General features: G+C 43.8%; 19 non-coding genes across 19 annotated transcripts; all 19 read right to left on the reverse strand.

Moving 5' to 3' along the window:
* Positions 1–384: 384 nt before the first annotated feature.
* On the reverse strand, positions 385–467 carry TRNAL-CAG (transfer RNA leucine (anticodon CAG)). The gene has a single exon. It is a non-coding gene; the product is annotated as a tRNA-Leu (tRNA).
* A 632-nt stretch (positions 468–1,099) lies between these two features.
* TRNAL-CAG (transfer RNA leucine (anticodon CAG)) lies at positions 1,100–1,182 on the reverse strand. The gene has a single exon. It is a non-coding gene; the product is annotated as a tRNA-Leu (tRNA).
* A 2,014-nt stretch (positions 1,183–3,196) lies between these two features.
* TRNAL-CAG (transfer RNA leucine (anticodon CAG)) lies at positions 3,197–3,279 on the reverse strand. The gene has a single exon. It is a non-coding gene; the product is annotated as a tRNA-Leu (tRNA).
* A 2,015-nt stretch (positions 3,280–5,294) lies between these two features.
* On the reverse strand, positions 5,295–5,377 carry TRNAL-CAG (transfer RNA leucine (anticodon CAG)). The gene has a single exon. It is a non-coding gene; the product is annotated as a tRNA-Leu (tRNA).
* Positions 5,378–6,009: 632 nt separating this feature from the next.
* TRNAL-UAG (transfer RNA leucine (anticodon UAG)) lies at positions 6,010–6,092 on the reverse strand. Its single transcript has one exon. It is a non-coding gene; the product is annotated as a tRNA-Leu (tRNA).
* Positions 6,093–7,391: 1,299 nt separating this feature from the next.
* Positions 7,392–7,474, reverse strand: TRNAL-CAG (transfer RNA leucine (anticodon CAG)). Its single transcript has one exon. It is a non-coding gene; the product is annotated as a tRNA-Leu (tRNA).
* Positions 7,475–9,213: 1,739 nt separating this feature from the next.
* TRNAL-AAG (transfer RNA leucine (anticodon AAG)) lies at positions 9,214–9,296 on the reverse strand. The gene has a single exon. It is a non-coding gene; the product is annotated as a tRNA-Leu (tRNA).
* Positions 9,297–9,489: 193 nt separating this feature from the next.
* Positions 9,490–9,572, reverse strand: TRNAL-CAG (transfer RNA leucine (anticodon CAG)). Its single transcript has one exon. It is a non-coding gene; the product is annotated as a tRNA-Leu (tRNA).
* Positions 9,573–10,204: 632 nt separating this feature from the next.
* On the reverse strand, positions 10,205–10,287 carry TRNAL-UAG (transfer RNA leucine (anticodon UAG)). Its single transcript has one exon. It is a non-coding gene; the product is annotated as a tRNA-Leu (tRNA).
* Positions 10,288–11,585: 1,298 nt separating this feature from the next.
* On the reverse strand, positions 11,586–11,668 carry TRNAL-CAG (transfer RNA leucine (anticodon CAG)). Its single transcript has one exon. It is a non-coding gene; the product is annotated as a tRNA-Leu (tRNA).
* Positions 11,669–12,300: 632 nt separating this feature from the next.
* On the reverse strand, positions 12,301–12,383 carry TRNAL-UAG (transfer RNA leucine (anticodon UAG)). Its single transcript has one exon. It is a non-coding gene; the product is annotated as a tRNA-Leu (tRNA).
* A 1,300-nt stretch (positions 12,384–13,683) lies between these two features.
* On the reverse strand, positions 13,684–13,766 carry TRNAL-CAG (transfer RNA leucine (anticodon CAG)). Its single transcript has one exon. It is a non-coding gene; the product is annotated as a tRNA-Leu (tRNA).
* Positions 13,767–14,398: 632 nt separating this feature from the next.
* Positions 14,399–14,481, reverse strand: TRNAL-UAG (transfer RNA leucine (anticodon UAG)). The gene has a single exon. It is a non-coding gene; the product is annotated as a tRNA-Leu (tRNA).
* Positions 14,482–15,779: 1,298 nt separating this feature from the next.
* TRNAL-CAG (transfer RNA leucine (anticodon CAG)) lies at positions 15,780–15,862 on the reverse strand. Its single transcript has one exon. It is a non-coding gene; the product is annotated as a tRNA-Leu (tRNA).
* A 2,014-nt stretch (positions 15,863–17,876) lies between these two features.
* On the reverse strand, positions 17,877–17,959 carry TRNAL-CAG (transfer RNA leucine (anticodon CAG)). Its single transcript has one exon. It is a non-coding gene; the product is annotated as a tRNA-Leu (tRNA).
* Positions 17,960–18,591: 632 nt separating this feature from the next.
* On the reverse strand, positions 18,592–18,674 carry TRNAL-UAG (transfer RNA leucine (anticodon UAG)). Its single transcript has one exon. It is a non-coding gene; the product is annotated as a tRNA-Leu (tRNA).
* Positions 18,675–19,973: 1,299 nt separating this feature from the next.
* Positions 19,974–20,056, reverse strand: TRNAL-CAG (transfer RNA leucine (anticodon CAG)). Its single transcript has one exon. It is a non-coding gene; the product is annotated as a tRNA-Leu (tRNA).
* Positions 20,057–20,688: 632 nt separating this feature from the next.
* Positions 20,689–20,771, reverse strand: TRNAL-UAG (transfer RNA leucine (anticodon UAG)). The gene has a single exon. It is a non-coding gene; the product is annotated as a tRNA-Leu (tRNA).
* A 1,300-nt stretch (positions 20,772–22,071) lies between these two features.
* TRNAL-CAG (transfer RNA leucine (anticodon CAG)) lies at positions 22,072–22,154 on the reverse strand. The gene has a single exon. It is a non-coding gene; the product is annotated as a tRNA-Leu (tRNA).
* Positions 22,155–22,824: the final 670 nt, after the last annotated feature.

Genomic DNA, 22,824 nt, shown 5'->3' on the forward strand with positions numbered 1-22,824 from the left:
TAATTTGCAGTTGAAACTGAAGTTTGTTACTTATTCAGATATTATATGCACTGCCAATTTTTAGCTGAGATTCTAAAAGAACTCAGAGACAAAATGGACTTAAAGGTTTGTCAGAAGTGGGATTCGAACCCACGCCTCCAGGAGAGACTGCGGACTTAACGCAGCGCCTTAGACCTCTCGGCCATCCTGACCACACGTTGCTTGATCATCTACAGAGAGGGAAAGATATTGTGAACCGAAAAAAAGCACACATCTTAGGTCATGAGTGGCTAGAGCAAGAAAAAAACTCACTGCACTTTTCCAAGTAGACAACCATATAAGCCCATGTGAGGGAAATGATCTGATTTTTTCTCTCCCAAGAAAAAAGTAGAGTAAACACACAATTGTCAGAAGTGGGATTTGAACCCACGCCTCCAGAAGAGACTGCGACCTGAACGCAGCGCCTTAGACCACTCGGCCATCCTGACTTGCATTTATAGAACCTTCCACAGGCCAGACAGCCATGCAAGTGGGGTACCGAAAAAGCATGCCCTCAATTTATTTATCCTATTATAAGTACTTCCAACAGATCTTTGAACAATCCATAGAGAGCAGTACCAATGAAGAACTCTTTATGCCTTTAAGGCGTACAAAGAGAAAGTGCTATTAACCAGCCACTTGAACGGCCCAAAGCTGCTTTGAAATTGAGTCAACAGCCACCTCTTGGCTAGCTAAAGCAAATTCAACAAGGAATTTCAATGTCACAACATAGGGTGGAATACGCAAATCTAAGCAGCCCCTGATCACAGCCCTGAGGAAATTGCCGTAAGTGTGCTGGAGTCCAACTGTCTACCAGATGCTAGGCATTCTTCCATATTTGCATGGCCTGTCTGGCCAGGGCATACAAGAGCATGACTCTTCCAGATGAGCTCTTACATGGGTCCTATGCTCATATAGTAAGGACTGCACTTTGTCAGCAAGACTTTATACAACCGAAATATATGAGAAACCCCAGCTCTCTTGACTAGATGAGGACGGAATCACATCCCAGGTGAAGACCAACAGATGCAACTTCCATCAGATGTTAACCTGAAAAAGGAGATTACATCTCCAAAAGTCGTGTCAGAAGTGGGATTTGAACCCACGCCTCCAGAAGAGACTGCGACCTGAACGCAGCGCCTTAGACCACTCGGCCATCCTGACTTGCATTTGTGGAACCTTCCACAGGCCAGACAGCCATGCAAGTGGGGTACCGAAAAGGCATGCCCTCAATTTATTTATCCTATTATAAGTACTTCCAACAGATCTTTGAACAATCCATAGAGAGCAGTACCTATGAAGAAATCTTAAGACCTTTAAGGCGTACAAAGAGAAAGTGCTATTAACCAGCCACTTGAAAGGCCCAAAGCTGCTTTGAAATTGAGTCAACAGCCACCTCTTGGCTAGCTAAAGCAAATTCAACAAGGAATTTCAATGACACAACATAGGGTGGAATACGCAAATCTAAGCAGCCCCTGATCACAGCCCTGAGGAAATTGCCGTAAGTGTGCTGGAGTCCAACTGTCTACCAGATGCTAGGCATTCTTCCATATTTGCATGGCCTGTCTGGCCAGGGCATACAAGAGCATGACTCTTCCAGATGAGCTCTTACATGGGTCCTATGCTCATATAGTAAGGACTGCACTTTGTCAGCAAGACTTTATACAACCGAAATATATGAGAAACCCCAGCTCTCTTGACTAGATGAGAACGGAATCACATCCCAGGTGAAGACCAACAGATGCAACTTCCATCAGATGTTAACCTGAAAAAGGAGATTACATCTCCAAAAGTTACGTCAGAAGTTGGATTTGAACCCGCGCCTCCAGAGGAGACTGCGGCCTAAACACAGCGCCTTAGACCACTCGGCCATCCTGACAGTGCAGAGTCTTAAGAAATGTATAAAAGTCACTCAGAAATTTCTGCCTCCATGCAAGCCTGAAATAATTTAAACCTTCAAACACAAGGTGCAACTTTATGCACAGGACAATAAACACAGAAGATCACATGTGAAAGCATTTCATTTCACAGGTGTACAATTTTTATGCTTTTAGAATACCTCATACCTCTCACCAGCTTTTTAGGGTCCTGTATCCTACTCACAAAATTACCTTGCCTGCGACCTCTCTCTCTACACAAGCAACTACTGCACAGGAAGTAGGAAGGCAGAAGGTGGGGCATATTATGCAAATGTATGCTGTCATTGTGCCTTGCAGATTCATGCAGGATTTCTAGATCCTTGCTGGATACAAGAGAGCAGACCTTGTTTCAGATCAACTGTCCCTAGCAGGGAACGTCTGAGCACATGCAGTCTTTTGCTCTCTAGCCCCTGGCCTGGGACTCACCCTCACTGGCTGAGGCGTGAATTTCTGCATACCAACGTTGCATAGATGGTACGTTTGTGGTCGGTTTGGGATGGGTGGGAGGTCAAAACCAGGGAAAAGTATGTCGCCTTCACTTCTAGTCTCCTCTTCTAGGCCTACCTGCCGTTCACTCACTCTGTCTTTGTTTCATTCTCTCCTTCCTCAACACCCCTTCTCACTCACTCGCTCTATCACTTGTGCTCTTTCCCCTTGCTCTGCATTGCATAGTGGAAACATCTCTTGAATGGAGCATTAGAAAATGAGGTTACATAAAATTAACAATCTACTTATTGGAAACCAAAAATATCACAAGACTGAATGTAACCCATTTCATTAATAAAAGGGACTTTTTAAGCACCCCCAAAAAAACACATAAAACACCACGAGTGCTAGAAGAATATTACACGAGCTTGAAGACAGAATTGGGCAAATTAATTTGCAGTTGAAACTGAAGTTTGTTACTTATTCAGATATTTTATGCACTGCCAATTTTTAGCTGAGATTCTAAAAGAACTCAGAGACAAAATGGACTTAAAGTTTTGTCAGAAGTGGGATTCGAACCCACGCCTCCAGGAGAGGCTGCGGCCTTAACGCAGCGCCTTAGACCACTCGGTCATCCTGACCACATGTTGCTTGATCATCTACAGAGAGGGAAAGATATTGTGAACCAAGAAAAGCACACATCTTAGGTCATGAGTGGCTAGAGCAAGAAAAAAACTCACTGCACTTTTCCAAGTAGACAACCATATAAGCCCATGTGAGGGAAATGATCTATTTTTTTCTCTCTCAAGAAAAAAGTAGAGTAAACACACAATTGTCAGAAGTGGGATTTGAACCCACGCCTCCAGAAGAGACTGCGACCTGAACGCAGCGCCTTAGACCACTCGGCCATCCTGACTTGCATTTGTGGAACCTTCCACAGGCCAGACAGCCATGCAAGTGGGGTACCGAAAAGGCATGCCCTCAATTTATTTATCCTATTATAAGTACTTCCAACAGATCTTTGAACAATCCATAGAGAGCAGTACCTATGAAGAAATCTTAAGACCTTTAAGGCGTACAAAGAGAAAGTGCTATTAACCAGCCACTTGAAAGGCCCAAAGCTGCTTTGAAATTGAGTCAACAGCCACCTCTTGGCTAGCTAAAGCAAATTCAACAAGGAATTTCAATGACACAACATAGGGTGGAATACGCAAATCTAAGCAGCCCCTGATCACAGCCCTGAGGAAATTGCCGTAAGTGTGCTGGAGTCCAACTGTCTACCAGATGCTAGGCATTCTTCCATATTTGCATGGCCTGTCTGGCCAGGGCATACAAGAGCATGACTCTTCCAGATGAGCTCTTACATGGGTCCTATGCTCATATAGTAAGGACTGCACTTTGTCAGCAAGACTTTATACAACCGAAATATATGAGAAACCCCAGCTCTCTTGACTAGATGAGAACGGAATCACATCCCAGGTGAAGACCAACAGATGCAACTTCCATCAGATGTTAACCTGAAAAAGGAGATTACATCTCCAAAAGTTACGTCAGAAGTTGGATTTGAACCCGCGCCTCCAGAGGAGACTGCGGCCTAAACACAGCGCCTTAGACCACTCGGCCATCCTGACAGTGCAGAGTCTTAAGAAATGTATAAAAGTCACTCAGAAATTTCTGCCTCCATGCAAGCCTGAAATAATTTAAACCTTCAAACACAAGGTGCAACTTTATGCACAGGACAATAAACACAGAAGATCACATGTGAAAGCATTTCATTTCACAGGTGTACAATTTTTATGCTTTTAGAATACCTCATACCTCTCACCAGCTTTTTAGGGTCCTGTATCCTACTCACAAAATTACCTTGCCTGCGACCTCTCTCTCTACACAAGCAACTACTGCACAGGAAGTAGGAAGGCAGAAGGTGGGGCATATTATGCAAATGTATGCTGTCATTGTGCCTTGCAGATTCATGCAGGATTTCTAGATCCTTGCTGGATACAAGAGAGCAGACCTTGTTTCAGATCAACTGTCCCTAGCAGGGAACGTCTGAGCACATGCAGTCTTTTGCTCTCTAGCCCCTGGCCTGGGACTTACCCTCACTGGCTGAGGCGTGAATTTCTGCATACCAACGTTGCATAGATGGTACGTATGTGGTCGGTTTGGGATGGGTGGGAGGTCAAAAGCAGGGAAAAGTATGTCGCCTTCACTTCTAGTCTCCTCTTCTAGGCCTACCTGCCATTCACTCACTCTGTCTTTGTTTCATTCTCTCCTTCCTCAACACCCCTTCTCACTCACTCGCTCTATCACTTGTGCTCTTTCCCCTTGCTCTGCATTTCATAGTGGAAACATCTCTTGAATGGAGCATTAGAAAATGAGGTTACATAAAATTAACAATCTACTTATTGGAAACCAAAAATATTACAAGTCTGAATGTAACCCATTTCATTAATAAAAGGGACTTTTTAAGCACCCCCCAAAAAACACATAAAACACCACGAGTGCTAGAAGAATATTATACGAGCTTGAAGACAGAATTGGGCAAATTAATTTGCAGTTGAAACTGAAGTTTGTTACTTATTCAGATATTATATGCACTGCCAATTTTTAGCTGAGATTCTAAAAGAACTCAGAGACAAAATGGACTTAAAGGTTTGTCATAAGTGGGATTCGAACCCACGCCTCCAGGAGAGACTGCGGACTTAACGCAGCGCCTTAGACCACTCGGCCATCCTGACCACACGTTGCTTGATCATCTACAGAGAGGGAAAGATATTGTGAACCAAAAAAAGCACACATCCTAGGTCATGAGTGGCTAGAGCAAGAAAAAAACTCACTGCACTTTTCCAAGTAGACAACCATATAAGCCCATGTAAGGGAAATGATCTGATTTTTTCCTCTCCCAAGAAAAAAGTAGAGTAAACACACAATTGTCAGAAGTGGGATTTGAACCCACACCTCCAGAAGAGACTGCGACCTGAACGCAGCGCCTTAGACCACTCGGCCATCCTGACTTGCATTTATAGAACCTTCCACAGGCCAGACAGCCATGCAAGTGGGGTACCGAAAAGGCATGCCCTCAATTTATTTATCCTATTATAAGAACTTCCAACAGATCTTTGAACAATCCATAGAGAGCAGTACCTATGAAGAACTCTTTAGACCTTTAAGGCGTACAAAGAGAAAGTGCTATTCACCAGCCACTTGAACGGCCCAAAGCTGCTTTGAAATTGAGTCAACAGCCACCTCTTGGCTAGCTAAAGCAAATTCAACAAGGAATTTCAATGTCACAACATAGGGTGGAATACGCAAATCTAAGCAGCCCCTGATCACAGCCCTGAGGAAATTGCCGTAAGTGTGCTGGAGTCCAACTGTCTACCAGATGCTAGGCATTCTTCCATATTTGCATTGCCTGTCTGGCCAGGGCATACAAGAGCATGACTCTTCCAGATGAGCTCTTACATGGGTCCTATGCTCATATAGTAAGGACTGCACTTTGTCAGCAAGACTTTATACAACCGAAATATATGAGAAACCCCAGCTCTCTTGACTAGATGAGGACGGAATCACATCCCAGGTGAAGACCAACAGATGCAACTTCCATCAGATGTTAACCTGAAAAAGGAGATTACATCTCCAAAAGTCATGTCAGAAGTGGGATTCGAACCCACGCCTCCAGAGGAGACTGCGGCCTAAACACAGCGCCTTAGACCACTCGGCCATCCTGACAGTGCAGAGTCTTAAGAAATGTATAAAAGTCACTCAGAAATTTCTGCCTCCATGCAAGCCTGAAATAATTTAAACCTTCAAACACAAGGTGCAACTTTATGCACAGGACAATAAACACAGAAGATCACATGTGAAAGCATTTCATTTCACAGGTGTACAATTTTTATGCTTTTAGAATACCTCATACCTCTCACCAGCTATTTAGGGTCCTGTATCCTACTCACAAAATTACCTTGCATGCGACCTCTCTCTCTACACAAACAACTACTGCACAGGAAGTAGGAAGGCAGAAGGTGGGGCATATTATGCAAATGTATGCTGTCATTGTGCCTTGCAGATTCATGCAGGATTTCTAGATCCTTGCTGGATACAAGAGAGCAGACCTTGTTTCAGATCAACTGTCCCTAGCAGGGAACGTCTGAGCACATGCAGTCTTTTGCTCTCTAGCCCCTGGCCTGGGACTTACCCTCACTGGCTGAGGCGTGAATTTCTGCATACCAACGTTGCATAGATGGTACATATGTGGTCGGTTTGGGATGGGTGGGAGGTCAAAAGCAGGGAAAAGTATGTCGCCTTCACTTCTAGTCTCCTCTTCTAGGCCTACCTGCCGTTCACTCACTCTGTCTTTGTTTCATTCTCTCCTTCCTTAACACCCCTTCTCACTCACTCGCTCTATCACTTGTGCTCTTTCCCCTTGCTCTGCATTTCATAGTGGAAACATCTCTTGAATGGAGCATTAGAAAATGAGGTTACATAAAATTAACAATCTACTTATTGGAAACCAAAAATATCACAAGTCTGAATGTAACCCATTTCATTAATAAAAGGGACTTTTTAAGCACCCCCCAAAAAACACATAAAACACCACGAGTGCTAGAAGAATATTATACGAGCTTGAAGACAGAATTGGGCAAATTAATTTGCAGTTGAAACTGAAGTTTGTTACTTATTCAGATATTATATGCACTGCCAATTTTTAGCTGAGATTCTAAAAGAACTCAGAGACAAAATGGACTTAAAGGTTTGTCAGAAGTGGGATTTGAACCCACGCCTCCAGGAGAGACTGCGGACTTAACGCAGCGCCTTAGACCTCTCGGCCATCCTGACCACACGTTGCTTGATCATCTACAGAGAGGGAAAGATATTGTGAACCAAAAAAAGCACACATCTTAGGTCATGAGTGGCTAGAGCAAGAAAAAAACTCACTGCACTTTTCCAAGTAGACAACCATATAAGCCCATGTGAGGGAAATGATCTGATTTTTTCTCTCCCAAGAAAAAAGTAGAGTAAACACACAATTGTCAGAAGTGGGATTTGAACCCACGCCTCCAGAAGAGACTGCGACCTGAACGCAGCGCCTTAGACCACTCGGCCATCCTGACTTGCATTTATAGAACCTTCCACAGGCTAGACAGCCATGCAAGTGGGGTACCGAAAAAGCATGCCCTCAATTTATTTATCCTATTATAAGTACTTCCAACAGATCTTTGAACAATCCATAGAGAGCAGTACCTATGAAGAACTCTTTATGCCTTTAAGGCGTACAAAGAGAAAGTGCTATTAACCAGCCACTTGAACGGCCCAAAGCTGCTTTGAAATTGAGCCAACAGCCACCTCTTGGCTAGCTAAAGCAAATTCAACAAGGAATTTCAATGTCACAACATAGGGTGGAATACGCAAATCTAAGCAGCCCCTGATCACAGCCCTGAGGAAATTGCCGTAAGTGTGCTGGAGTCCAACTGTCTACCAGATGCTAGGCATTCTTCCATATTTGCATGGCCTGTCTGGCCAGGGCATACAAGAGCATGACTCTTCCAGATGAGCTCTTACATGGGTCCTATGCTCATATAGTAAGGACTGCACTTTGTCAGCAAGACTTTATACAACCGAAATATATGAGAAAGCCCAGCTCTCTTGACTAGATGAGGACGGAATCACATCCCAGGTGAAGACCAACAGATGCAACTTCCATCAGATGTTAACCTGAAAAAGGAGATTACATCTCCAAAAGTCATGTCAGAAGTTGGATTCAAACCCGCGCCTCCAGTGGAGACTGCGGCCTAAACACAGCGCCTTAGACCACTCGGCCATCCTGACAATGCAGAGTCTTAAGAAATGTATAAAAGTCACTCAGAAATTTCTGCCTCCATGCAAGCCTGAAATAATTTAAACCTTCAAACACAAGGTGCAACTTTATGCACAGGACAATAAACACAGAAGATCACATGTGAAAGCATTTCATTTCACAGGTGTACAATTTTTATGCTTTTAGAATACCTCATACCTCTCACCAGCTATTTAGGGTCTTGTATCCTACTCACAAAATTACCTTGCATGCGACCTCTCTCTCTACACAAACAACTACTGCACAGGAAGTAGGAAGGCAGAAGGTGGGGCATATTATGCAAATGTATGCTGTCATTGTGCCTTGCAGATTCATGCAGGATTTCTAGATCCTTGCTGGATACAAGAGAGCAGAACTTGTTTCAGATCAACTGTCCCTAGCAGGGAACGTCTGAGCACATGCAGTCTTTTGCTCTCTAGCCCCTGGCCTGGGACTTACCCTCACTGGCTGAGGCGTGAATTTCTGCATACCAACGTTGCATAGATGGTACGTATGTGGTCGGTTTGGGATGGGTGGGAGGTCAAAAGCAGGGAAAAGTATGTCGCCTTCACTTCTAGTCTCCTCTTCTAGGCCTACCTGCCGTTCACTCACTCTGTCTTTGTTTCATTCTCTCCTTCCTCAACACCCCTTCTCACTCACTCGCTCTATCACTTGTGCTCTTTCCCCTTGCTCTGCATTTCATAGTGGAAACATCTCTTGAATGGAGCATTAGAAAATGAGGTTACATAAAATTAACAATCTACTTATTGGAAACCAAAAATATCACAAGTCTGAATGTAACCCATTTCATTAATAAAAGGGACTTTTTAAGCACCCCCCAAAAAACACATAAAACACCACGAGTGCTAGAAGAATATTATACGAGCTTGAAGACAGAATTGGGCAAATTAATTTGCAGTTGAAACTGAAGTTTGTTACTTATTCAGATATTATATGCACTGCCAATTTTTAGCTGAGATTCTAAAAGAACTCAGAGACAAAATGGACTTAAAGGTTTGTCAGAAGTGGGATTCGAACCCACGCCTCCAGGAGAGACTGCGGACTTAACGCAGCGCCTTAGACCACTCGGCCATCCTGACCACAAGTTGCTTGATCATCTACAGAGAGGGAAAGATATGGTGAACCAAAAAAAGCACACATCCTAGGTCATGAGTGGCTAGAGCAAGAAAAAAACTCACTGCACTTTTCCAAGTAGACAACCATATAAGCCCATGTGAGGGAAATGATCTGATTTTTTCCTCTCCCAAGAAAAAAGTAGAGTAAACACACAATTGTCAGAAGTGGGATTTGAACCCACACCTCCAGAAGAGACTGCGACCTGAACGCAGCGCCTTAGACCACTCGGCCATCCTGACTTGCATTTATAGAACCTTCCACAGGCCAGACAGCCATGCAAGTGGGGTACCGAAAAAGCATGCCCTCAATTTATTTATCCTATTATAAGTACTTCCAACAGATCTTTGAACAATCCATAGAGAGCAGTACCTATGAAGAACTCTTTATGCCTTTAAGGCGTACAAAGAGAAAGTGCTATTAACCAGCCACTTGAACGGCCCAAAGCTGCTTTGAAATTGAGTCAACAGCCACCTCTTGGCTAGCTAAAGCAAATTCAACAAGGAATTTCAATGTCACAACATAGGGTGGAATACGCAAATCTAAGCAGCCCCTGATCACAGCCCTGAGGAAATTGCCGTAAGTGTGCTGGAGTCCAACTGTCTACCAGATGCTAGGCATTCTTCCATATTTGCATGGCCTGTCTGGCCAGGGCATACAAGAGCATGACTCTTCCAGATGAGCTCTTACATGGGTCCTATGCTCATATAGTAAGGACTGCACTTTGTCAGCAAGACTTTATACAACCGAAATATATGAGAAACCCCAGCTCTCTTGACTAGATGAGGACGGAATCACATCCCAGGTGAAGACCAACAGATGCAACTTCCATCAGATGTTAACCTGAAAAAGGAGATTACATCTCCAAAAGTCATGTCAGAAGTGGGATTCGAACCCACGCCTCCAGAGGAGACTGCGGCCTAAACACAGCGCCTTAGACCACTCGGCCATCCTGACAGAGCAGAGTCTTAAGAAATGTATAAAAGTCACTCAGAAATTTCTGCCTCCATGCAAGCCTGAAATAATTTAAACCTTCAAACACAAGGTGCAACTTTATGCACAGGACAATAAACACAGAAGATCACATGTGAAAGCATTTCATTTCACAGGTGTACAATTTTTATGCTTTTAGAATACCTCATACCTCTCACCAGCTTTTTAGGGTCCTGTATCCGACTCACAAAATTACCTTGCCTGCGACCTCTCTCTCTACACAAACAACTACTGCACAGGAAGTAGGAAAGCAGAAGGTGGGGCATATTATGCAAATGTGTGCTGTCATTGTGCCTTGCAGATTCATGCAGGATTTCTAGATCCTTGCTGGATACAAGAGTGCAGACCTTGTTTCAGATCAACTGTCCCTAGCAGGGAACGTCTGAGCACATGCAGTCTTTTGCTCTCTAGCCCCTGGCCTGGGACTCACCCTCACTGGCTGAGGCGTGAATTTCTGCATACCAACGTTGCACAGATGGTACGTTTGTGGTCGGTTTGGGATGGGTGGGAGGTCAAAAGCAGGGAAAAGTATGTCGCCTTCACTTCTAGTCTCCTCTTCTAGGCCTACCTGCCGTTCACTCACTCTGTCTTTGTTTCATTCTCTCCATCCTCAACACCCCTTCTCACTCACTCGCTCTATCACTTGTGCTCTTTCCCCTTGCTCTGCATTTCATAGTGGAAACATCTCTTGAATGGAGCATTAGAAAATGAGGTTACATAAAATTAACAATCTACTTATTGGAAACCAAAAATATCACAAGACTGAATGTAACCCATTTCATTAATAAAAGGGACTTTTTAAGCACCCCCCAAAAAACACATAAAACACCACGAGTGCTAGAAGAATATTACACGAGCTTGAAGACAGAATTGGGCAAATTAATTTGCAGTTGAAACTGAAGTTTGTTACTTATTCAGATATTTTATGCACTGCCAATTTTTAGCTGAGATTCTAAAAGAACTCAGAGACAAAATGGACTTAAAGTTTTGTCAGAAGTGGGATTCGAACCCACGCCTCCAGGAGAGACTGCAGCCTTAACGCAGCGCCTTAGACCAGTCGGCCATCCTGACCACATGTTGCTTGATCATCTACAGAGAGGGAAAGATATTGTGAACCAAGAAAAGCACACATCTTAGGTCATGAGGGCTAGAGCAAGAAAAAAACTCACTGCACTTTTCCAAGTAGACAACCATATAAGCCCATGTGAGGGAAATGATCTGATTTTTTCTCTCCCAAGAAAAAAGTAGAGTAAACACACAATTGTCAGAAGTGGGATTTGAACCCACGCCTCCAGAAGAGACTGCGACCTGAACGCAGCACCTTAGACCACTCGGCCATCCTGACTTGCATTTATAGAACCTTCCACAGGCCAGACAGCCATGCAAGTGGGGTACCGAAAAGGCATGCCCTCAATTTATTTATCCTATTATAAGTACTTCCAACAGATCTTTGAACAATCCATAGAGAGCAGTACCTATGAAGAACTCTTTAGACCTTTAAGGCGTACAAAGAGAAAGTGCTATTAACCAGCCACTTGAACGGCCCAAAGCTGCTTTGAAATTGAGTCAACAGCCACCTCTTGGCTAGCTAAAGCAAATTCAACAAGGAATTTCAATGTCACAACATAGGGTGGAATACGCAAATCTAAGCAGCCCCTGATCACAGCCCTGAGGAAATTGCCGTAAGTGTGCTGGAGTCCAACTGTCTACCAGATGCTAGGCATTCTTCCATATTTGCATTGCCTGTCTGGCCAGGGCATACAAGAGCATGACTCTTCCAGATGAGCTCTTACATGGGTCCTATGCTCATATAGTAAGGACTGCACTTTGTCAGCAAGACTTTATACAACCGAAATATATGAGAAACCCCAGCTCTCTTGACTAGATGAGGACGGAATCACATCCCAGGTGAAGACCAACAGATGCAACTTCCATCAGATGTTAACCTGAAAAAGGAGATTACATCTCCAAAAGTCATGTCAGAAGTGGGATTCGAACCCACGCCTCCAGAGGAGACTGCGGCCTAAACACAGCGCCTTAGACCACTCGGCCATCCTGACAGTGCAGAGTCTTAAGAAATGTATAAAAGTCACTCAGAAATATCTGCCTCCATGCAAGCCTGAAATAATTTAAACCTTCAAACACAAGGTGCAACTTTATGCACAGGACAATAAACACAGAAGATCACATGTGAAAGCATTTCATTTCACAGGTGTACAATTTTTATGCTTTTAGAATACCTCATACCTCTCACCAGCTATTTAGGGTCCTGTATCCTACTCACAAAATTACCTTGCATGCGACCTCTCTCTCTACACAAACAACTACTGCACAGGAAGTAGGAAGGCAGAAGGTGGGGCATATTATGCAAATGTATGCTGTCATTGTGCCTTGCAGATTCATGCAGGATTTCTAGATCCTTGCTGGATACAAGAGAGCAGACCTTGTTTCAGATCAACTGTCCCTAGCAGGGAACGTCTGAGCACATGCAGTCTTTTGCTCTCTAGCCCCTGGCCTGGGACTTACCCTCACTGGCTGAGGCGTGAATTTCTGCATACCAACGTTGCATAGATGGTACGTATGTGGTCGGTTTGGGATGGGTGGGAGGTCAAAAGCAGGGAAAAGTATGTCGCCTTCACTTCTAGTCTCCTCTTCTAGGCCTACCTGCCGTTCACTCACTCTGTCTTTGTTTCATTCTCTCCATCCTCAACACCCCTTCTCACTCACTCGCTCTATCACTTGTGCTCTTTCCCCTTGCTCTGCATTTCATAGTGGAAACATCTCTTGAATGGAGCATTAGAAAATGAGGTTACATAAAATTAACAATCTACTTATTGGAAACCAAAAATATTACAAGTCTGAATGTAACCCATTTCATTAATAAAAGGGACTTTTTAAGCACCCCCCAAAAAACACATAAAACACCACGAGTGCTAGAAGAATATTATACGAGCTTGAAGACAGAATTGGGCAAATTAATTTGCAGTTGAAACTGAAGTTTGTTACTTATTCAGATATTATATGCACTGCCAATTTTTAGCTGAGATTCTAAAAGAACTCAGAGACAAAATGGACTTAAAGGTTTGTCATAAGTGGGATTCGAACCCACGCCTCCAGGAGAGACTGCGGACTTAACGCAGCGCCTTAGACCACTCGGCCATCCTGACCACACGTTGCTTGATCATCTACAGAGAGGGAAAGATATTGTGAACCAAAATAAGCACACATCCTAGGTCATGAGTGGCTAGAGCAAGAAAAAAACTCACTGCACTTTTCCAAGTAGACAACCATATAAGCCCATGTGAGGGAAATGATCTGATTTTTTCCTCTCCCAAGAAAAAAGTAGAGTAAACACACAATTGTCAGAAGTGGGATTTGAACCCACACCTCCAGAAGAGACTGCGACCTGAACGCAGCGCCTTAGACCACTCGGCCATCCTGACTTGCATTTATAGAACCTTCCACAGGCCAGACAGCCATGCAAGTGGGGTACCGAAAAAGCATGCCCTCAATTTATTTATCCTATTATAAGTACTTCCAACAGATCTTTGAACAATCCATAGAGAGCAGTACCTATGAAGAACTCTTTAGACCTTTAAGGCGTACAAAGAGAAAGTGCTATTAACCAGCCACTTGAACGGCCCAAAGCTGCTTTGAAATTGAGTCAACAGCCACCTCTTGGCTAGCTAAAGCAAATTCAACAAGGAATTTCAATGTCACAACATAGGGTGGAATACGCAAATCTAAGCAGCCCCTGATCACAGCCCTGAGGAAATTGCCGTAAGTGTGCTGGAGTCCAACTGTCTACCAGATGCTAGGCATTCTTCCATATTTGCATGGCCTGTCTGGCCAGGGCATACAAGAGCATGACTCTTCCAGATGAGCTCTTACATGGGTCCTATGCTCATATAGTAAGGACTGCACTTTGTCAGCAAGACTTTATACAACCGAAATATATGAGAAACCCCAGCTCTCTTGACTAGATGAGGACGGAATCACATCCCAGGTGAAGACCAACAGATGCAACTTCCATCAGATGTTAACCTGAAAAAGGAGATTACATCTCCAAAAGTCATGTCAGAAGTGGGATTCGAACCCACGCCTCCAGAGGAGACTGCGGCCTAAACACAGCGCCTTAGACCACTCGGCCATCCTGACAGTGCAGAGTCTTAAGAAATGTATAAAAGTCACTCAGAAATTTCTGCCTCCATGCAAGCCTGAAATAATTTAAACCTTCAAACACAAGGTGCAGCTTTATGCACAGGACAATAAACACAGAAGATCACATGTGAAAGCATTTCATTTCACAGGTGTACAATTTTTATGCTTTTAGAATACCTCATACCTCTCACCAGCTTTTTAGGGTCCTGTATCCGACTCACAAAATTACCTTGCCTGCGACCTCTCTCTCTACACAAACAACTACTGCACAGGAAGTAGGAAGGCAGAAGGTGGGGCATATTATGCAAATGTGTGCTGTCATTGTGCCTTGCAGATTCATGCAGGATTTCTAGATCCTTGCTGGATACAAGAGTGCAGACCTTGTTTCAGATCAACTGTCCCTAGCAGGGAACGTCTGAGCACATGCAGTCTTTTGCTCTCTAGCCCCTGGCCTGGGACTCACCCTCACTGGCTGAGGCGTGAATTTCTGCATACCAACGTTGCACAGATGGTACGTTTGTGATCGGTTTGGGATGGGTGGGAGGTCAAAAGCAGGGAAAAGTATGTCGCCTTCACTTCTAGTCTCCTCTTCTAGGCCTACCTGCCGTTCACTCACTCTGTCTTTGTTTCATTCTCTCCATCCTCAACACCCCTTCTCACTCACTCGCTCTATCACTTGTGCTCTTTCCCCTTGCTCTGCATTTCATAGTGGAAACATCTCTTGAATGGAGCATTAGAAAATGAGGTTACATAAAATTAACAATCTACTTATTGGAAACCAAAAATATCACAAGACTGAATGTAACCCATTTCATTAATAAAAGGGACTTTTTAAGCACCCCCCAAAAAACACATAAAACACCACGAGTGCTAGAAGAATATTACACGAGCTTGAAGACAGAATTGGGCAAATTAATTTGCAGTTGAAACTGAAGTTTGTTACTTATTCAGATATTTTATGCACTGCCAATTTTTAGCTGAGATTCTAAAAGAACTCAGAGACAAAATGGACTTAAAGTTTTGGCAGAAGTGGGATTCGAACCCACGCCTCCAGGAGAGAGTGCGGCCTTAACGCAGCGCCTTAGACCACTCGGCCATCCTGACCACATGTTGCTTGATCATCTACAGAGAGGGAAAGATATTGTGAACCAAGAAAAGCACACATCTTAGGTCATGAGGGCTAGAGCAAGAAAAAAACTCACTGCACTTTTCCAAGTAGACAACCATATAAGCCCATGTGAGGGAAATGATCTGATTTTTTCTCTCCCAAGAAAAAAGTAGAGTAAACACACAATTGTCAGAAGTGGGATTTGAACCCACGCCTCCAGAAGAGACTGCGACCTGAACGCAGCGCCTTAGACCACTCGGCCATCCTGACTTGCATTTATAGAATCTTCCACAGGCCAGACAGCCATGCAAGTGGGGTACCGAAAAAGCATGCCCTCAATTTATTTATCCTATTATAAGTACTTCCAACAGATCTTTGAACAATCCATAGAGAGCAGTACCTATGAAGAACTCTTTATGCCTTTAAGGCGTACAAAGAGAAAGTGCTATTAACCAGCCACTTGAACGGCCCAAAGCTGCTTTGAAATTGAGTCAACAGCCACCTCTTGGCTAGCTAAAGCAAATTCAACAAGGAATTTCAATGTCACAACATAGGGTGGAATACGCAAATCTAAGCAGCCCCTGATCACAGCCCTGAGGAAATTGCCGTAAGTGTGCTGGAGTCCAACTGTCTACCAGATGCTAGGCATTCTTCCATATTTGCATGGCCTGTCTGGCCAGGGCATACAAGAGCATGACTCTTCCAGATGAGCTCTTACATGGGTCCTATGCTCATATAGTAAGGACTGCACTTTGTCAGCAAGACTTTATACAACCGAAATATATGAGAAACCCCAGCTCTCTTGACTAGATGAGGACGGAATCACATCCCAGGTGAAGACCAACAGATGCAACTTCCATCAGATGTTAACCTGAAAAAGGAGATTACATCTCCAAAAGTCACGTCAGAAGTTGGATTTGAACCTGCGCCTCCAGAGGAGACTGCGGCCTAAACACAGCGCCTTAGACCACTCAGCCATCCTGACAGTGCAGAGTCTTAAGAAATGTATAAAAGTCACTCAGAAATTTCTGCCTCCATGCAAGCCTGAAATAATTTAAACCTTCAAACACAAGGTGCAACTTTATGCACAGGACAATAAACACAGAAGATCACATGTGAAAGCATTTCATTTCACAGGTGTACAATTTTTATGCTTTTAGAATACCTCATACCTCTCACCAGCTTTTTAGGGTCCTGTATCCTACTCACAAAATTACCTTGCCTGCGACCTCTCTCTCTACACAAGCAACTACTGCACAGGAAGTAGGAAGGCAGAAGGTGGGGCATATTATGCAAATGTATGCTGTCATTGTGCCTTGCAGATTCATGCAGGATTTCTAGATCCTTGCTGGATACAAGAGAGCAGACCTTGTTTCAGATCAACTGTCCCTAGCAGGGAACGTCTGAGCACATGCAGTCTTTTGCTCTCTAGCCCCTGGCCTGGGACTCACCCTCACTGGCTGAGGCGTGAATTTCTGCATACCAACGTTGCATAGATGGTACGTTTGTGGTCGGTTTGGGATGGGTGGGAGGTCAAAACCAGGGAAAAGTATGTCGCCTTCACTTCTAGTCTCCTCTTCTAGGCCTACCTGCCGTTCACTCACTCTGTCTTTGTTTCATTCTCTCCTTCCTCAACACCCCTTCTCACTCACTCGCTCTATCACTTGTGCTCTTTCCCCTTGCTCTGCATTGCATAGTGGAAACATCTCTTGAATGGAGCATTAGAAAATGAGGTTACATAAAATTAACAATCTACTTATTGGAAACCAAAAATATCACAAGACTGAATGTAACCCATTTCATTAATAAAAGGGACTTTTTAAGCACCCCCAAAAAAACACATAAAACACCACGAGTGCTAGAAGAATATTACACGAGCTTGAAGACAGAATTGGGCAAATTAATTTGCAGTTGAAACTGAAGTTTGTTACTTATTCAGATATTTTATGCACTGCCAATTTTTAGCTGAGATTCTAAAAGAACTCAGAGACAAAATGGACTTAAAGTTTTGTCAGAAGTGGGATTCGAACCCACGCCTCCAGGAGAGACTGCGGCCTTAACGCAGCGCCTTAGACCACTCGGTCATCCTGACCACATGTTGCTTGATCATCTACAGAGAGGGAAAGATATTGTGAACCAAGAAAAGCACACATCTTAGGTCATGAGTGGCTAGAGCAAGAAAAAAACTCACTGCACTTTTCCAAGTAGACAACCATATAAGCCCATGTGAGGGAAATGATCTATTTTTTTCTCTCTCAAGAAAAAAGTAGAGTAAACACACAATTGTCAGAAGTGGGATTTGAACCCACGCCTCCAGAAGAGACTGCGACCTGAACGCAGCGCCTTAGACCACTCGGCCATCCTGACTTGCATTTGTGGAACCTTCCACAGGCCAGACAGCCATGCAAGTGGGGTACCGAAAAGGCATGCCCTCAATTTATTTATCCTATTATAAGTACTTCCAACAGATCTTTGAACAATCCATAGAGAGCAGTACCTATGAAGAACTCTTTAGACCTTTAAGGCGTACAAGGAGAAAGTGCTATTAACCAGCCACTTGAACGGCCCAAAGCTGCTTTGAAATTGAGTCAACAGCCACCTCTTGGCTAGCTAAAGCAAATTCAACAAGGAATTTCAATGTCACAACATAGGGTGGAATACGCAAATCTAAGCAGCCCCTGATCACAGCCCTGAGGAAATTGCCGTAAGTGTGCTGGAGTCCAACTGTCTACCAGATGCTAGGCATTCTTCCATATTTGCATTGCCTGTCTGGCCAGGGCATACAAGAGCATGACTCTTCCAGATGAGCTCTTACATGGGTCCTATGCTCATATAGTAAGGACTGCACTTTGTCAGCAAGACTTTATACAACCGAAATATATGAGAAACCCCAGCTCTCTTGACTAGATGAGGACGGAATCACATCCCAGGTGAAGACCAACAGATGCAACTTCCATCAGATGTTAACCTGAAAAAGGAGATTACATCTCCAAAAGTCATGTCAGAAGTGGGATTCAAACCCACGCCTCCAGAGGAGACTGCGGCCTAAACACAGCGCCTTAGACCACTCGGCCATCCTGACAATGCAGAGTCTTAAGAAATGTATAAAAGTCACTCAGAAATTTCTGCCTCCATGCAAGCCTGAAATAATTTAAACCTTCAAACACAAGGTGCAACTTTATGCACAGGACAATAAACTCAGAAGATCACATGTGAAAGCATTTCATTTCACAGGTGTACAATTTTTATGCTTTTAGAATACCTCATACCTCTCACCAGCTATTTAGGGTCCTGTATCCTACTCACAAAATTACCTTGCATGCGACCTCTCTCTCTACACAAACAACTACTGCACAGGAAGTAGGAAGGCAGAAGGTGGGGCATATTATGCAAATGTATGCTGTCATTGTGCCTTGCAGATTCATGCAGGATTTCTAGATCCTTGCTGGATACAAGAGAGCAGACCTTGTTTCAGATCAACTGTCCCTAGCAGGGAACGTCTGAGCACATGCAGTCTTTTGCTCTCTAGCCCCTGGCCTGGGACTCACCCTCACTGGCTGAGGCGTGAATTTCTGCATACCAACGTTGCATAGATGGTACGTTTGTGGTCGGTTTGGGATGGGTGGGAGGTCAAAACCAGGGAAAAGTATGTCGCCTTCACTTCTAGTCTCCTCTTCTAGGCCTACCTGCCGTTCACTCACTCTGTCTTTGTTTCATTCTCTCCTTCCTCAACACCCCTTCTCACTCACTCGCTCTATCACTTGTGCTCTTTCCCCTTGCTCTGCATTGCATAGTGGAAACATCTCTTGAATGGAGCATTAGAAAATGAGGTTACATAAAATTAACAATCTACTTATTGGAAACCAAAAATATCACAAGACTGAATGTAACCCATTTCATTAATAAAAGGGACTTTTTAAGCACCCCCAAAAAAACACATAAAACACCACGAGTGCTAGAAGAATATTACACGAGCTTGAAGACAGAATTGGGCAAATTAATTTGCAGTTGAAACTGAAGTTTGTTACTTATTCAGATATTTTATGCACTGCCAATTTTTAGCTGAGATTCTAAAAGAACTCAGAGACAAAATGGACTTAAAGTTTTGTCAGAAGTGGGATTCGAACCCACGCCTCCAGGAGAGACTGCGGCCTTAACGCAGCGCCTTAGACCACTCGGTCATCCTGACCACATGTTGCTTGATCATCTACAGAGAGGGAAAGATGTTGTGAACCAAGAAAAGCACACATCTTAGATCATGAGTGGCTAGAGCAAGAAAAAAACTCACTGCACTTTTCCAAGTAGACAACCATATAAGCCCATGTGAGGGAAATGATCTATTTTTTTCTCTCTCAAGAAAAAAGTAGAGTAAACACACAATTGTCAGAAGTGGGATTTGAACCCATGCCTCCAGAAGAGACTGCGACCTGAACGCAGCGCCTTAGACCACTCGGCCATCCTGACTTGCATTTGTGGAACCTTCCACAGGCCAGACAGCCATGCAAGTGGGGTACCGAAAAGGCATGCCCTCAATTTATTTATCCTATTATAAGTACTTCCAACAGATCTTTGAACAATCCATAGAGAGCAGTACCTATGAAGAACTCTTTAGACCTTTAAGGCGTACAAAGAGAAAGTGCTATTAACCAGCCACTTGAACGGCCCAAAGCTGCTTTGAAATTGAGTCAACAGCCACCTCTTGGCTAGCTAAAGCAAATTCAACAAGGAATTTCAATGTCACAACATAGGGTGGAATACGCAAATCTAAGCAGCCCCTGATCACAGCCCTGAGGAAATTGCCGTAAGTGTGCTGGAGTCCAACTGTCTACCAGATGCTAGGCATTCTTCCATATTTGCATTGCCTGTCTGGCCAGGGCATACAAGAGCATGACTCTTCCAGATGAGCTCTTACATGGGTCCTATGCTCATATAGTAAGGACTGCACTTTGTCAGCAAGACTTTATACAACCGAAATATATGAGAAACCCCAGCTCTCTTGAATAGATGAGGACGGAATCACATCCCAGGTGAAGACCAACAGATGCAACTTCCATCAGATGTTAACCTGAAAAAGGAGATTACATCTCCAAAAGTCATGTCAGAAGTGGGATTCGAACCCACGCCTCCAGAGGAGACTGCGGCCTAAACACAGCGCCTTAGACCACTCGGCCATCCTGACAGTGCAGAGTCTTAAGAAATGTATAAAAGTCACTCAGAAATTTCTGCCTCCATGCAAGCCTGAAATAATTTAAACCTTCAAACACAAGGTGCAACTTTATGCACAGGACAATAAACACAGAAGATCACATGTGAAAGCATTTCATTTCACAGGTGTACAATTTTTATGCTTTTAGAATACCTCATACCTCTCACCAGCTATTTAGGGTCCTGTATCCCACTCACAAAATTACCTTGCATGCGACCTCTCTCTCTACACAAACAACTACTGCACAGGAAGTAGGAAGGCAGAAGGTGGGGCATATTATGCAAATGTATGCTGTCATTGTGCCTTGCAGATTCATGCAGGATTTCTAGATCCTTGCTGGATACAAGAGAGCAGACCTTGTTTCAGATCAACTGTCCCTAGCAGGGAACGTCTGAGCACATGCAGTCTTTTGCTCTCTAGCCCCTGGCCTGGGACTTACCCTCACTGGCTGAGGCGTGAATTTCTGCATACCAACGTTGCATAGATGGTACGTATGTGGTCGGTTTGGGATGGGTGGGAGGTCAAAAGCAGGGAAAAGTATGTCGCCTTCACTTCTAGTCTCCTCTTCTAGGCCTACCTGCCGTTCACTCACTCTGTCTTTGTTTCATTCTCTCCTTCCTCAACACCCCTTCTCACTCACTCGCTCTATCACTTGTGCTCTTTCCCCTTGCTCTGCATTTCATAGTGGAAACATCTCTTGAATGGAGCATTAGAAAATGAGGTTACATAAAATTAACAATCTACTTATTGGAAACCAAAAATATCACAAGTCTGAATGTAACCCATTTCATTAATAAAAGGGACTTTTTAAGCACCCCCCAAAAAACACATAAAACACCACGAGTGCTAGAAGAATATTATACGAGCTTGAAGACAGAATTGGGCAAATTAATTTGCAGTTGAAACTGAAGTTTATTACTTATTCAGATATTATATGCACTGCCAATTTTTAGCTGAGATTCTAAAAGAACTCAGAGACAAAATGGACTTAAAGGTTTGTCAGAAGTGGGATTCGAACCCACGCCTCCAGGAGAGACTGCGGACTTAACGCAGCGCCTTAGACCACTCAGCCATCCTGACCACACGTTGCTTGATCATCTACAGAGAGGGAAAGATATTGTGAACCAAAAAAAGCACACATCCTAGGTCATGAGTGGCTAGAGCAAGAAAAAAACTCACTGCACTTTTCCAAGTAGCCAACCATATAAGCCCATGTGAGGGAAATGATCTGATTTTTTCCTCTCCCAAGAAAAAAGTAGAGTAAACACACAATTGTCAGAAGTGGGATTTGAACCCACACCTCCAGAAGAGACTGCGACCTGAACGCAGCGCCTTAGACCACTCGGCCATCCTGACTTGCATTTGTGGAACCTTCCACAGGCCAGACAGCCATGCAAGTGGGGTACCGAAAAGGCATGCCCTCAATTTATTTATCCTATTATAAGAACTTCCAACAGATCTTTGAACAATCCATAGAGAGCAGTACCTATGAAGAACTCTTTAGACCTTTAAGGCGTACAAAGAGAAAGTGCTATTCACCAGCCACTTGAACGGCCCAAAGCTGCTTTGAAATTGAGTCAACAGCCACCTCTTGGCTAGCTAAAGCAAATTCAACAAGGAATTTCAATGTCACAACATAGGGTGGAATACGCAAATCTAAGCAGCCCCTGATCACAGCCCTGAGGAAATTGCCGTAAGTGTGCTGGAGTCCAACTGTCTACCAGATGCTAGGCATTCTTCCATATTTGCATTGCCTGTCTGGCCAGGGCATACAAGAGCATGACTCTTCCAGATGAGCTCTTACATGGGTCCTATGCTCATATAGTAAGGACTGCACTTTGTCAGCAAGACTTTATACAACCGAAATATATGAGAAACCCCAGCTCTCTTGAATAGATGAGGACGGAATCACATCCCAGGTGAAGACCAACAGATGCAACTTCCATCAGATGTTAACCTGAAAAAGGAGATTACATCTCCAAAAGTCATGTAAGAAGTGGGATTCGAACCCACGCCTCCAGAGGAG

This window comes from Lissotriton vulgaris, chromosome 8, assembly GCF_964263255.1.
Source record: "Lissotriton vulgaris chromosome 8, aLisVul1.2, whole genome shotgun sequence".
In the NCBI taxonomy this organism is placed as follows: Eukaryota; Metazoa; Chordata; class Amphibia; order Caudata; family Salamandridae; genus Lissotriton; species Lissotriton vulgaris.